Below are 14742 nucleotides of genomic sequence, written 5' to 3'. Positions count from 1 at the left end.
CCGATAGAGTACCCACAAGAAGCACTGAGTTGGCCTAAGTTGGCCAAAAGTACCGATAGAGTACCCACAAATAGCACCCAGTTGGCCTAAGTTGGCCAAAAGTACCGATAGAGCACCCACAAGTAGCACTGAGTTGGCCTAAGTTGGCCAAAAGTACCGATAGAGTACCCACAAATAGCACCCAATTGGCCTAAGATGGCCAAAAGTACCGATAGAGTACCCACAAGAAGCACTGAGTTGGCCTAAGTTGGCCAAAAGTACCGATAGAGTACCCACAAATAGCACCGAGTGGGCCTAACATGGCCAAAAGTACCGATAGAGCACCCACATATAGCACCGAATGGGCCTAACATGGCCAAAAGTACCGATAGAGCACCCAAAAGTAGCACCCAATTGGCCTATGTTGGCCAAAAGTACCGATAGAGTACCCACAAATAGCACCCAGTTGGCCTAAGTTGGCCAAAAGTACCGCCAAGTAGCACCATAGAGGCCCGAGTAGAGCGAAATGTGGGCCAAATTGAACATTTGAAAATTTTTACAAGTCCAGAAAATTTTCTAAGTCCAGAAAATTTTCTAAGTCCAAAGAGTTGGACAAATTTCCTTAGGCCCAAAGGTTGCACTGAATGTTCCTAAGTTGGCCATCAGTACCCATGAAGTATAGCGAAGGTTCACCCGAAAGACACAATACGCCCTAAAGTACCCACAGAGTACCCACAAGTTGCACCCAATTGGCCTAAGTTGGCCAGAAGTACCGACAAGTACCACCATAGAAGCCCGAGTAGAGCGAAATGTGGGCCAAAGTACCGAGTAGTTGCCACAAATGCCCAAATGGATACCAAAATGTGGTACCAAGCACCTAACTGTTGCAACAAATGCTAGCTTTCTGAGCAAAAGCTGTGGACCAATTTCGTAGAAGAACCGCCTAGGCGAAAAGGCAAAAATCGCCGAAGCTGGCCCGCTCGCAGAGCTCGCGGGCCAGGAGATACTCATAGGGCGATTTACTAGAGTGGGGAACTTGAGAATTTTTGTGTCCGAGACTTTGGGCAACTTCGCGGCCGCCCCCTTAAAGTAAAAGATTTTCTCTGGGTGCCTAAAATTCGCAATTCCCGCAAAGTCGGGAAGACGTTAAAGTTTTTGCCCAAAAAATGGCCATCGATTTAAGGTGATTTTCCAATAAGAAAATGCTTCCTATTTTGAATTTTTTCGAATATTTCCTAAACTAAGCGTCGGAGCACATGGCCGTGGAGGAACTTTTGGTAGCTTTTGGAAAGGGCTATCGGATGAAATAATAAGAAAGGCCATCAGAGCGATATTGGATTAATGCGGGCTCATAAACGCACCTGAGAAGTGAAAATTGGTACCTTGCACGCAGGATGCAAGAAATGCTTGAGTGTTAACCATCATCGGTACCAAGTACCTAGGTTATATCGAGTGCGTAGATGGAAGTCGGTACCAAAGGGAAACCTTCCTAGGCTAGGTGCACGCAAGTGAGTATGGATCGATCAGCAGAAAGATGGGAAGCCATAGGAAACCTTCCTAGGCTAGGTGCACGCAAGTGAGTATGGATCGATCAGTAGAAAGATGGGAAGCCATAGGAAACCTTCCTAGGCTAGGTGCACGCAAGTGAGTATGGATCGATCAGTAGAAAGATGGGAAGCCCAAGGAAACCTTCCTAGGCTAGGTGCACGCAAGTGAGTATGGATCGATCAGTAGAAAGATGGGAAGCCATAGGAAACCTTCCTAGGCTAGGTGCACGCAAGTGAGTATGGATCGATCAGTAGAAAGATGGGAAGCCATAGGAAACCTTCCTAGGCTAGGTGCACGCAAGTGAGTATGGATCGATCAGTAGAAAGATGGGAAGCCCAAGGAAACCTTCCTAGGCTAGGTGCACGCAAGTGAGTATGGATCGATCAGTAGAAAGATGGGAAGCCATAGGAAACCTTCCTAGGCTAGGTGCACGCAAGTGAGTATGGATCGATCAGTAGAAAGATGGGAAGCCATAGGAAACCTTCCTAGGCTAGGTGCACGCAAGTGAGTATGGATCGATCAGTAGAAAGATGGGAAGCCATAGGAAACCTTCCTAGGCTAGGTGCACGCAAGTGAGTATGGATCGATCAGTAGAAAGATGGGAAGCCATAGGAAACCTTCCTAGGCTAGGTGCACGCAAGTGAGTATGGATCGATCAGTAGAAAGATGGGAAGCCATAGGAAACCTTCCTAGGCTAGGTGCACGCAAGTGAGTATGGATCGATCAGTAGAAAGATGGGAAGCCATAGGAAACCTTCCTAGGCTAGGTGCACGCAAGTGAGTATGGATCGATCAGTAGAAAGATGGGAAGCCAAAGGAAACCTTCCTAGGCTAGGTGCACGCAAGTGAGTATGGATCGATCAGTAGAAAGATGGGAAGCCATAGGAAACCTTCCTAGGCTAGGTGCACGCAAGTGAGTATGGATCGATCAGTAGAAAGTGGGAAGCCCAAGGAAACCTTCCTAGGCTAGGTGCACGCAAGTGAGTATGGATCGATCAGTAGAAAGATGGGAAGCCCAAGGAAACCTTCCTAGGCTAGGTGCACGCAAGTGAGTATGGATCGATCAGTAGAAAGATGGGAAGCCATAGGAAACCTTCCTAGGCTAGGTGCACGCAAGTGAGTATGGATCGATCAGTAGAAAGTGGGAAGCCCAAGGAAACCTTCCTAGGCTAGGTGCACGCAAGTGAGTATGGATCGATCAGTAGAAAGATGGGAAGCCCAAGGAAACCTTCCTAGGCTAGGTGCACGCAAGTGAGTATGGATCGATCAGTAGAAAGATGGGAAGCCATAGGAAACCTTCCTAGGCTAGGTGCACGCAAGTGAGTATGGATCGATCAGTAGAAAGATGGGAAGCCATAGGAAACCTTCCTAGGCTAGGTGCACGCAAGTGAGTATGGATCGATCAGTAGAAAGATGGGAAGCCCAAGGAAACCTTCCTAGGCTAGGTGCACGCAAGTGAGTATGGATCGATCAGTAGAAAGATGGGAAGCCATAGGAAACCTTCCTAGGCTAGGTGCACGCAAGTGAGTATGGATCGATCAGTAGAAAGATGGGAAGCCATAGGAAACCTTCCTAGGCTAGGTGCACGCAAGTGAGTATGGATCGATCAGTAGAAAGATGGGAAGCCCAAGGAAACCTTCCTAGGCTAGGTGCACGCAAGTGAGTATGGATCGATCAGTAGAAAGATGGGAAGCCCAAGGAAACCTTCCTAGGCTAGGTGCACGCAAGTGAGTATGGATCGATCAGTAGAAAGATGGGAAGCCATAGGAAACCTTCCTAGGCTAGGTGCACGCAAGTGAGTATGGATCGATCAGTAGAAAGATGGGAAGCCATAGGAAACCTTCCTAGGCTAGGTACACGCAAGTGAGTATGGATCGATCAGTAGAAAGATGGGAAGCCATAGGAAACCTTCCTAGGCTAGGTGCACGCAAGTGAGTATGGATCGATCAGTAGAAAGATGGGAAGCCATAGGAAACCTTCCTAGGCTAGGTGCACGCAAGTGAGTATGGATCGATCAGTAGAAAGATGGGAAGCCATAGGAAACCTTCCTAGGCTAGGTGCACGCAAGTGAGTATGGATCGATCAGTAGAAAGTGGGAAGCCATAGGAAACCTTCCTAGGCTAGGTGCACGCAAGTGAGTATGGATCGATCAGTAGAAAGATGGGAAGCCATAGGAAACCTTCCTAGGCTAGGTGCACGCAAGTGAGTATGGATCGATCAGTAGAAAGATGGGAAGCCATAGGAAACCTTCCTAGGCTAGGTGCACGCAAGTGAGTATGGATCGATCAGTAGAAAGATGGGAAGCCATAGGAAACCTTCCTAGGCTAGGTGCACGCAAGTGAGTATGGATCGATCAGTAGAAAGATGGGAAGCCATAGGAAACCTTCCTAGGCTAGGTGCACGCAAGTGAGTATGGATCGATCAGTAGAAAGATGGGAAGCCATAGGAAACCTTCCTAGGCTAGGTGCACGCAAGTGAGTATGGATCGATCAGTAGAAAGATGGGAAGCCATAGGAAACCTTCCTAGGCTAGGTGCACGCAAGTGAGTATGGATCGATCAGTAGAAAGATGGGAAGCCATAGGAAACCTTCCTAGGCTAGGTGCACGCAAGTGAGTATGGATCGATCAGTAGAAAGATGGGAAGCCATAGGAAACCTTCCTAGGCTAGGTGCACGCAAGTGAGTATGGATCGATCAGTAGAAAGATGGGAAGCCATAGGAAACCTTCCTAGGCTAGGTGCACGCAAGTGAGTATGGATCGATCAGTAGAAAGATGGGAAGCCATAGGAAACCTTCCTAGGCTAGGTGCACGCAAGTGAGTATGGATCGATCAGTAGAAAGATGGGAAGCCATAGGAAACCTTCCTAGGCTAGGTGCACGCAAGTGAGTATGGATCGATCAGTAGAAAGATGGGAAGCCCAAGGAAACCTTCCTAGGCTAGGTGCACGCAAGTGAGTATGGATCGATCAGTAGAAAGATGGGAAGCCATAGGAAACCTTCCTAGGCTAGGTGCACGCAAGTGAGTATGGATCGATCAGTAGAAAGATGGGAAGCCATAGGAAACCTTCCTAGGCTAGGTGCACGCAAGTGAGTATGGATCGATCAGTAGAAAGATGGGAAGCCCAAGGAAACCTTCCTAGGCTAGGTGCACGCAAGTGAGTATGGATCGATCAGTAGAAAGATGGGAAGCCCAAGGAAACCTTCCTAGGCTAGGTGCACGCAAGTGAGTATGGATCGATCAGTAGAAAGATGGGAAGCCATAGGAAACCTTCCTAGGCTAGGTGCACGCAAGTGAGTATGGATCGATCAGTAGAAAGATGGGAAGCCATAGGAAACCTTCCTAGGCTAGGTGCACGCAAGTGAGTATGGATCGATCAGTAGAAAGATGGGAAGCCATAGGAAACCTTCCTAGGCTAGGTGCACGCAAGTGAGTATGGATCGATCAGTAGAAAGATGGGAAGCCATAGGAAACCTTCCTAGGCTAGGTGCACGCAAGTGAGTATGGATCGATCAGTAGAAAGATGGGAAGCCATAGGAAACCTTCCTAGGCTAGGTGCACGCAAGTGAGTATGGATCGATCAGTAGAAAGATGGGAAGCCATAGGAAACCTTCCTAGGCTAGGTGCACGCAAGTGAGTATGGATCGATCAGTAGAAAGATGGGAAGCCATAGGAAACCTTCCTAGGCTAGGTGCACGCAAGTGAGTATGGATCGATCAGTAGAAAGATGGGAAGCCATAGGAAACCTTCCTAGGCTAGGTGCACGCAAGTGAGTATGGATCGATCAGTAGAAAGATGGGAAGCCATAGGAAACCTTCCTAGGCTAGGTGCACGCAAGTGAGTATGGATCGATCAGTAGAAAGATGGGAAGCCCAAGGAAACCTTCCTAGGCTAGGTGCACGCAAGTGAGTATGGATCGATCAGTAGAAAGATGGGAAGCCCAAGGAAACCTTCCTAGGCTAGGTGCACGCAAGTGAGTATGGATCGATCAGTAGAAAGATGGGAAGCCATAGGAAACCTTCCTAGGCTAGGTGCACGCAAGTGAGTATGGATCGATCAGTAGAAAGATGGGAAGCCCAAGGAAACCTTCCTAGGCTAGGTGCACGCAAGTGAGTATGGATCGATCAGTAGAAAGATGGGAAGCCATAGGAAACCTTCCTAGGCTAGGTGCACGCAAGTGAGTATGGATCGATCAGTAGAAAGATGGGAAGCCATAGGAAACCTTCCTAGGCTAGGTGCACGCAAGTGAGTATGGATCGATCAGTAGAAAGATGGGAAGCCATAGGAAACCTTCCTAGGCTAGGTGCACGCAAGTGAGTATGGATCGATCAGTAGAAAGATGGGAAGCCATAGGAAACCTTCCTAGGCTAGGTGCACGCAAGTGAGTATGGATCGATCAGTAGAAAGATGGGAAGCCATAGGAAACCTTCCTAGGCTAGGTACACGCAAGTGAGTATGGATCGATCAGTAGAAAGATGGGAAGCCATAGGAAACCTTCCTAGGCTAGGTGCACGCAAGTGAGTATGGATCGATCAGTAGAAAGATGGGAAGCCATAGGAAACCTTCCTAGGCTAGGTGCACGCAAGTGAGTATGGATCGATCAGTAGAAAGATGGGAAGCCATAGGAAACCTTCCTAGGCTAGGTGCACGCAAGTGAGTATGGATCGATCAGTAGAAAGTGGGAAGCCCAAGGAAACCTTCCTAGGCTAGGTGCACGCAAGTGAGTATGGATCGATCAGTAGAAAGATGGGAAGCCCAAGGAAACCTTCCTAGGCTAGGTGCACGCAAGTGAGTATGGATCGATCAGTAGAAAGATGGGAAGCCATAGGAAACCTTCCTAGGCTAGGTGCACGCAAGTGAGTATGGATCGATCAGTAGAAAGATGGGAAGCCATAGGAAACCTTCCTAGGCTAGGTGCACGCAAGTGAGTATGGATCGATCAGTAGAAAGATGGGAAGCCATAGGAAACCTTCCTAGGCTAGGTGCACGCAAGTGAGTATGGATCGATCAGTAGAAAGATGGGAAGCCATAGGAAACCTTCCTAGGCTAGGTGCACGCAAGTGAGTATGGATCGATCAGTAGAAAGATGGGAAGCCATAGGAAACCTTCCTAGGCTAGGTGCACGCAAGTGAGTATGGATCGATCAGTAGAAAGATGGGAAGCCATAGGAAACCTTCCTAGGCTAGGTGCACGCAAGTGAGTATGGATCGATCAGTAGAAAGATGGGAAGCCCAAGGAAACCTTCCTAGGCTAGGTGCACGCAAGTGAGTATGGATCGATCAGTAGAAAGATGGGAAGCCATAGGAAACCTTCCTAGGCTAGGTGCACGCAAGTGAGTATGGATCGATCAGTAGAAAGATGGGAAGCCATAGGAAACCTTCCTAGGCTAGGTGCACGCAAGTGAGTATGGATCGATCAGTAGAAAGATGGGAAGCCATAGGAAACCTTCCTAGGCTAGGTGCACGCAAGTGAGTATGGATCGATCAGTAGAAAGATGGGAAGCCATAGGAAACCTTCCTAGGCTAGGTGCACGCAAGTGAGTATGGATCGATCAGTAGAAAGATGGGAAGCCATAGGAAACCTTCCTAGGCTAGGTGCACGCAAGTGAGTATGGATCGATCAGTAGAAAGATGGGAAGCCCAAGGAAACCTTCCTAGGCTAGGTGCACGCAAGTGAGTATGGATCGATCAGTAGAAAGATGGGAAGCCCAAGGAAACCTTCCTAGGCTAGGTGCACGCAAGTGAGTATGGATCGATCAGTAGAAAGATGGGAAGCCCAAGGAAACCTTCCTAGGCTAGGTGCACGCAAGTGAGTATGGATCGATCAGTAGAAAGATGGGAAGCCATAGGAAACCTTCCTAGGCTAGGTGCACGCAAGTGAGTATGGATCGATCAGTAGAAAGATGGGAAGCCATAGGAAACCTTCCTAGGCTAGGTGCACGCAAGTGAGTATGGATCGATCAGTAGAAAGATGGGAAGCCCAAGGAAACCTTCCTAGGCTAGGTGCACGCAAGTGAGTATGGATCGATCAGTAGAAAGATGGGAAGCCATAGGAAACCTTCCTAGGCTAGGTGCACGCAAGTGAGTATGGATCGATCAGTAGAAAGATGGGAAGCCCAAGGAAACCTTCCTAGGCTAGGTGCACGCAAGTGAGTATGGATCGATCAGTAGAAAGATGGGAAGCCATAGGAAACCTTCCTAGGCTAGGTGCACGCAAGTGAGTATGGATCGATCAGTAGAAAGATGGGAAGCCATAGGAAACCTTCCTAGGCTAGGTGCACGCAAGTGAGTATGGATCGATCAGTAGAAAGATGGGAAGCCCAAGGAAACCTTCCTAGGCTAGGTGCACGCAAGTGAGTATGGATCGATCAGTAGAAAGATGGGAAGCCCAAGGAAACCTTCCTAGGCTAGGTGCACGCAAGTGAGTATGGATCGATCAGTAGAAAGATGGGAAGCCATAGGAAACCTTCCTAGGCTAGGTGCACGCAAGTGAGTATGGATCGATCAGTAGAAAGATGGGAAGCCCAAGGAAACCTTCCTAGGCTAGGTGCACGCAAGTGAGTATGGATCGATCAGTAGAAAGATGGGAAGCCATAGGAAACCTTCCTAGGCTAGGTGCACGCAAGTGAGTATGGATCGATCAGTAGAAAGATGGGAAGCCCAAGGAAACCTTCCTAGGCTAGGTGCACGCAAGTGAGTATGGATCGATCAGTAGAAAGATGGGAAGCCATAGGAAACCTTCCTAGGCTAGGTGCACGCAAGTGAGTATGGATCGATCAGTAGAAAGTGGGAAGCCCATTACCAAATGCCCTAGTGAAGACCGTAAACGAATATCATGAACCGATAAGGAGCACCAAATGCCCTAGTGAAGACCGTAAACGAATATCATGAACCGATAAGGAGCACCAAATGCCCTAGTGAAGACCGTAAACGAATATCATGAACCGATAAGGAGCACCAAATGCCCTAGTGAAGACCGTAAACGAATATCATGAACCGAGAAGTAGCAACGAATGCCTGAAAAAGTACCAAGTCCTCGGTATAGAGTAACGAGAGTTAACCGCCGTGATGTATGCAATGTGGGCAGCCATTGCATGGGTTCTGGACTTGGTTCGCGAATAACTTTTTTGCTAGACATCGGACAAAGTTGACGTGGAAGAACGAAATGTAGCATTTGATGCCACCTATCCAAAACTTTTTCAAGATTGAAGATCCGATCGATACAGCCTGAGTTATAGGCAAAAGTTGGTGCAAAAACGAGCATTTTTAATGGTGAAAAATCGGTACTCCTCGAATAGCTCCTGTTGGAAGCATCGGACCACATGGTCGTGGAGGAACATATTGTAGCGCGCGGTGTCAAGTATCGACACCCAAAACCGCATGTCCGATGGACGGAAAATGACCAAGTTATAGTGAAAACTTGGTTGCACCAAATTCCCGAAGAAGTGCAACGAGAAGGTGAATGCGATGGTTGTTCGTCGAATAGCTCCGGCCACAGACATGGTAGCGATTAGTGGTGCATGGAAGAAATCTAGCCACAAGTGCCATCTACCCATGGCCAGAAGAAAGTGTGGCCATATCTTGGATACCGGCGGAGCTATGGGGCAAATATGGGCCAAAAATGGTGCAAGTTGGACCAAAAATCCGAAAAAGTACCTAGGTAAATGCGATGGTTGTTCGTCGAATAGCTCCGGCCACAGACATGGTAGCGATTAGTGGTGCATGGAAGAAATCTAGCCACAAGTGCCATCTACCCATGGCCAGAAGAAAGTGTGGCCATATCTTGGATACCGGCGGAGCTATGGGGCAAATATGGGCCAAAAATGGTGCAAGTTGGACCAAAAATCCGAAAAAGTACCTAGGTAAATGCGATGGTTGTTCGTCGAATAGCTCCGGCCACAGACATGGTAGCGATTAGTGGTGCATGGAAGAAATCTAGCCACAAGTGCCATCTACCCATGGCCAGAAGAAAGTGTGGCCATATCTTGGATACCGGCGGAGCTATGGGGCAAATATGGGCCAAAAATGGTGCAAGTTGGACCAAAAATCCGACCAAGTGCGCGAGGCGCTTTCGTGAATAGCTCCGGCCACAGACATGGTAGCGATTAGTGGTGCATGGAAGAAATCTAGCCACAAGTGCCATCTACCCATGGCCAGAACAAAGTGTGGCCATATCTTGGATACCGGCGGAGCTATGGGGCAAATACGGGCCAACAATGGTGCCAGGTGGACCAAAAATCCGACCAAGTGCGCGAGGCGCTTTCGTGAATAGCTCCGGCCACAGACATGGTAGCGATTAGTGGTGCATGGAAGAAATCTAGCCACAAGTGCCATCTACCCATGGCCAGAAGAAAGTGTGGCCATATCTTGGATACCGGCGGAGCTATGGGGCAAATATGGGCCAAAAATGGTGCAAGTTGGACCAAAAATCCGAAAAAGTACCTAGGTAAATGCGATGGTTGTTCGTCGAATAGCTCCGGCCACAGACATGGTAGCGATTAGTGGTGCATGGAAGAAATCTAGCCACAAGTGCCATCTACCCATGGCCAGAAGAAAGTGTGGCCATATCTTGGATACCGGCGGAGCTATGGGGCAAATATGGGCCAAAAATGGTGCAAGTTGGACCAAAAATCCGACCAAGTGCGCGAGGCGCTTTCGTGAATAGCTCCGGCCACAGACATGGTAGCGATTAGTGGTGCATGGAAGAAATCTAGCCACAAGTGCCATCTACCCATGGCCAGAAGAAAGTGTGGCCATATCTTGGATACCGGCGGAGCTATGGGGCAAATACGGGCCAAAAATGGTGCAAGTTGGACCAAAAATCCGAAAAAGTACCTAGGTAAATGCGATGGTTGTTCGTCGAATAGCTCCGGCCACAGACATGGTAGCGATTAGTGGTGCATGGAAGAAATCTAGCCACAAGTGCCATCTACCCATGGCCAGAAGAAAGTGTGGCCATATCTTGGATACCGGCGGAGCTATGGGGCAAATATGGGCCAAAAATGGTGCAAGTTGGACCAAAAATCCGAAAAAGTACCTAGGTAAATGCGATGGTTGTTCGTCGAATAGCTCCGGCCAGAGACATGGTAGCGATTAGTGGTGCATGGAAGAAATCTAGCCACAAGTGCCATCTACCCATGGCCAGAAGAAAGTGTGGCCATATCTTGGATACCGGCGGAGCTATGGGGCAAATATGGGCCAAAAATGGTGAAGTTGGACCAAAAATCCGACCAAGTGCGCGAGGCGCTTTCGTGAATAGCTCCGGCCACAGACATGGTAGCGATTAGTGGTGCATGGAAGAAATCTAGCCACAAGTGCCATCTACCCATGGCCAGAAGAAAGTGTGGCCATATCTTGGATACCGGCGGAGCTATGGGGCAAATACGGGCCAAAAATGGTGCAAGTTGGACCAAAAATCCGAAAAAGTACCTAGGTAAATGCGATGGTTGTTCGTCGAATAGCTCCGGCCAGAGACATGGTAGCGATTAGTGGTGCATGGAAGAAATCTAGCCACAAGTGCCATCTACCCATGGCCAGAACAAAGTGTGGCCATATCTTGGATACCGGCGGAGCTATGGGGCAAATACGGGCCAACAATGGTGCCAGGTGGACCAAAAATCCGACCAAGTGCGCGAGGCGCTTTCGTGAATAGCTCCGGCCACAGACATGGTAGCGATTAGTGGTGCATGGAAGAAATCTAGCCACAAGTGCCATCTACCCATGGCCAGAAGAAAGTGTGGCCATATCTTGGATACCGGCGGAGCTATGGGGCAAATATGGGCCAAAAATGGTGCAAGTTGGACCAAAAATCCGAAAAAGTACCTAGGTAAATGCGATGGTTGTTCGTCGAATAGCTCCGGCCAGAGACATGGTAGCGATTAGTGGTGCATGGAAGAAATCTAGCCACAAGTGCCATCTACCCATGGCCAGAAGAAAGTGTGGCCATATCTTGGATACCGGCGGAGCTATGGGGCAAATATGGGCCAAAAATGGTGCAAGTTGGACCAAAAATCCGAAAAAGTACCTAGGTAAATGTGATGGTTGTTCGTCGAATAGCTCCGGCCACAGACATGGTAGCGATTAGTGGTGCATGGAAGAAATCTAGCCACAAGTGCCATCTACCCATGGCCAGAAGAAAGTGTGGCCATATCTTGGATACCGGCGGAGCTATGGGGCAAATATGGGCCAAAAATGGTGCAAGTTGGACCAAAAATCCGAAAAAGTACCTAGGTAAATGTGATGGTTGTTCGTCGAATAGCTCCGGCCACAGACATGGTAGCGATTAGTGGTGCATGGAAGAAATCTAGCCACAAGTGCCATCTACCCATGGCCAGAAGAAAGTGTGGCCATATCTTGGATACCGGCGGAGCTATGGGGCAAATATGGGCCAAAAATGGTGCCAGGTGGACCAAAAATCCGACCAAGTGCGCGAGGCGCTTTCGTGAATAGCTCCGGCCACAGACATGGTAGCGATTAGTGGTGCATGGAAGAAATCTAGCCACAAGTGCCATCTACCCATGGCCAGAAGAAAGTGTGGCCATATCTTGGATACCGGCGGAGCTATGGGGCAAATATGGGCCAAAAATGGTGCAAGTTGGACCAAAAATCCGACCAAGTGCGCGAGGCGCTTTCGTGAATAGCTCCGGCCACAGACATGGTAGCGATTAGTGGTGCATGGAAGAAATCTAGCCACAAGTGCCATCTACCCATGGCCAGAAGAAAGTGTGGCCATATCTTGGATACCGGCGGAGCTATGGGGCAAATATGGGCCAAAAATGGTGCAAGTTGGACCAAAAATCCGAAAAAGTACCTAGGTAAATGCGATGGTTGTTCGTCGAATAGCTCCGGCCACAGACATGGTAGCGATTAGTGGTGCATGGAAGAAATCTAGCCACAAGTGCCATCTACCCATGGCCAGAAGAAAGTGTGGCCATATCTTGGATACCGGCGGAGCTATGGGGCAAATATGGGCCAAAAATGGTGCAAGTTGGACCAAAAATCCGACCAAGTTCGCGAGGCGCTTTCGTGAATAGCTCCGGCCACAGACATGGTAGCGATTAGTGGTGCATGGAAGAAATCTAGCCACAAGTGCCATCTACCCATGGCCAGAAGAAAGTGTGGCCATATCTTGGATACCGGCGGAGCTATGGGGCAAATATGGGCCAAAAATGGTGAAGTTGGACCAAAAATCCGACCAAGTGCGCGAGGCGCTTTCGTGAATAGCTCCGGCCACAGACATGGTAGCGATTAGTGGTGCATGGAAGAAATCTAGCCACAAGTGCCATCTACCCATGGCCAGAAGAAAGTGTGGCCATATCTTGGATACCGGCGGAGCTATGGGGCAAATACGGGCCAAAAATGGTGCAAGTTGGACCAAAAATCCGAAAAAGTACCTAGGTAAATGCGATGGTTGTTCGTCGAATAGCTCCGGCCACAGACATGGTAGCGATTAGTGGTGCATGGAAGAAATCTAGCCACAAGTGCCATCTACCCATGGCCAGAAGAAAGTGTGGCCATATCTTGGATACCGGCGGAGCTATGGGGCAAATATGGGCCAAAAATGGTGCAAGTTGGACCAAAAATCCGAAAAAGTACCTAGGTAAATGCGATGGTTGTTCGTCGAATAGCTCCGGCCAGAGACATGGTAGCGATTAGTGGTGCATGGAAGAAATCTAGCCACAAGTGCCATCTACCCATGGCCAGAACAAAGTGTGGCCATATCTTGGATACCGGCGGAGCTATGGGGCAAATACGGGCCAACAATGGTGCCAGGTGGACCAAAAATCCGACCAAGTGCGCGAGGCGCTTTCGTGAATAGCTCCGGCCACAGACATGGTAGCGATTAGTGGTGCATGGAAGAAATCTAGCCACAAGTGCCATCTACCCATGGCCAGAAGAAAGTGTGGCCATATCTTGGATACCGGCGGAGCTATGGGGCAAATATGGGCCAAAAATGGTGCAAGTTGGACCAAAAATCCGAAAAAGTACCTAGGTAAATGTGATGGTTGTTCGTCGAATAGCTCCGGCCAGAGACATGGTAGCGATTAGTGGTGCATGGAAGAAATCTAGCCACAAGTGCCATCTACCCATGGCCAGAAGAAAGTGTGGCCATATCTTGGATACCGGCGGAGCTATGGGGCAAATATGGGCCAAAAATGGTGCAAGTTGGACCAAAAATCCGACCAAGTGCGCGAGGCGCTTTCGTGAATAGCTCCGGCCACAGACATGGTAGCGATTAGTGGTGCATGGAAGAAATCTAGCCACAAGTGCCATCTACCCATGGCCAGAAGAAAGTGTGGCCATATCTTGGATACCGGCGGAGCTATGGGGCAAATATGGGCCAAAAATGGGTAAAATTGTACGGTCCAAAGCCAAGGGTAAATTTTTTTATTCCTCTAATAACTTCTAGCACAGACATTGAATCGGTTGGTGATGTATGGATGAAATGTAGCAAACAGTTGGAACTACCCATAAAATCTTAAAGATTGACGATCCAATGTATAGAACCGGAGTAATGTGCGATACTTGGTGAAAAATCGAGTGAAAAATTAGCTATAAACTGTTTTTGGCCCATAACTCGAATACTAGACATCGGAAGGGGGGGTCGTAGAACGATTTTTTGTTGCCCTATCGATTCCCTATCGAACGAGCAAAAGTTGTTTTTTTTGACCAAAAAGGACCCCTACTCCAGTAAAATTGGCCTGATTTTACTAGTCCCCGGTACCCGTACAGGCAAAATGAGCAAAATGCTCAAGTATGAATGGTTTTTGGCCCATAACTCGAATACTAGACGTCGCAGGGGGGTGTCATGGAACAATTTTTGGTAGCCCTTGAAATTATCGATCGAATGACATATACTTGATTTTTGGCCAAAAAGTTCCCTAGACTAGTAAAAATCGCATCATTTTACTAGAGTCGGGTACCCTGGACGAAAAACCGCTATAATTGCGGTTTTTGGCTAATAACTCGAATACTAGACGTCGCAGGGGGGTGTCGTGGAACAATTTTTGGTAGCCCTTGAAATTATCTATCGAATGACATATACTTGATTTTTGGCCAAAAAGTTCCCTAGACTAGTAAAAATCGCATCATTTTACTAGAGTCGGGTACCCTGGACGAAAAACCGCTTAAGTTGCGGTTTTTGGCTAATAACTCGAATACTAGACGTCGCAGGGGGGTGTCGTGGAACAATTTTTGGTAGCCCTTGAAATTATCTATCG

Source organism: Anopheles funestus (genome assembly GCF_943734845.2).
Source record: "Anopheles funestus chromosome X unlocalized genomic scaffold, idAnoFuneDA-416_04 X_unloc_88, whole genome shotgun sequence".
Lineage (NCBI taxonomy): Eukaryota > Metazoa > Arthropoda > Insecta > Diptera > Culicidae > Anopheles > Anopheles funestus.
This window is presented reverse-complemented; position numbering follows the sequence as displayed.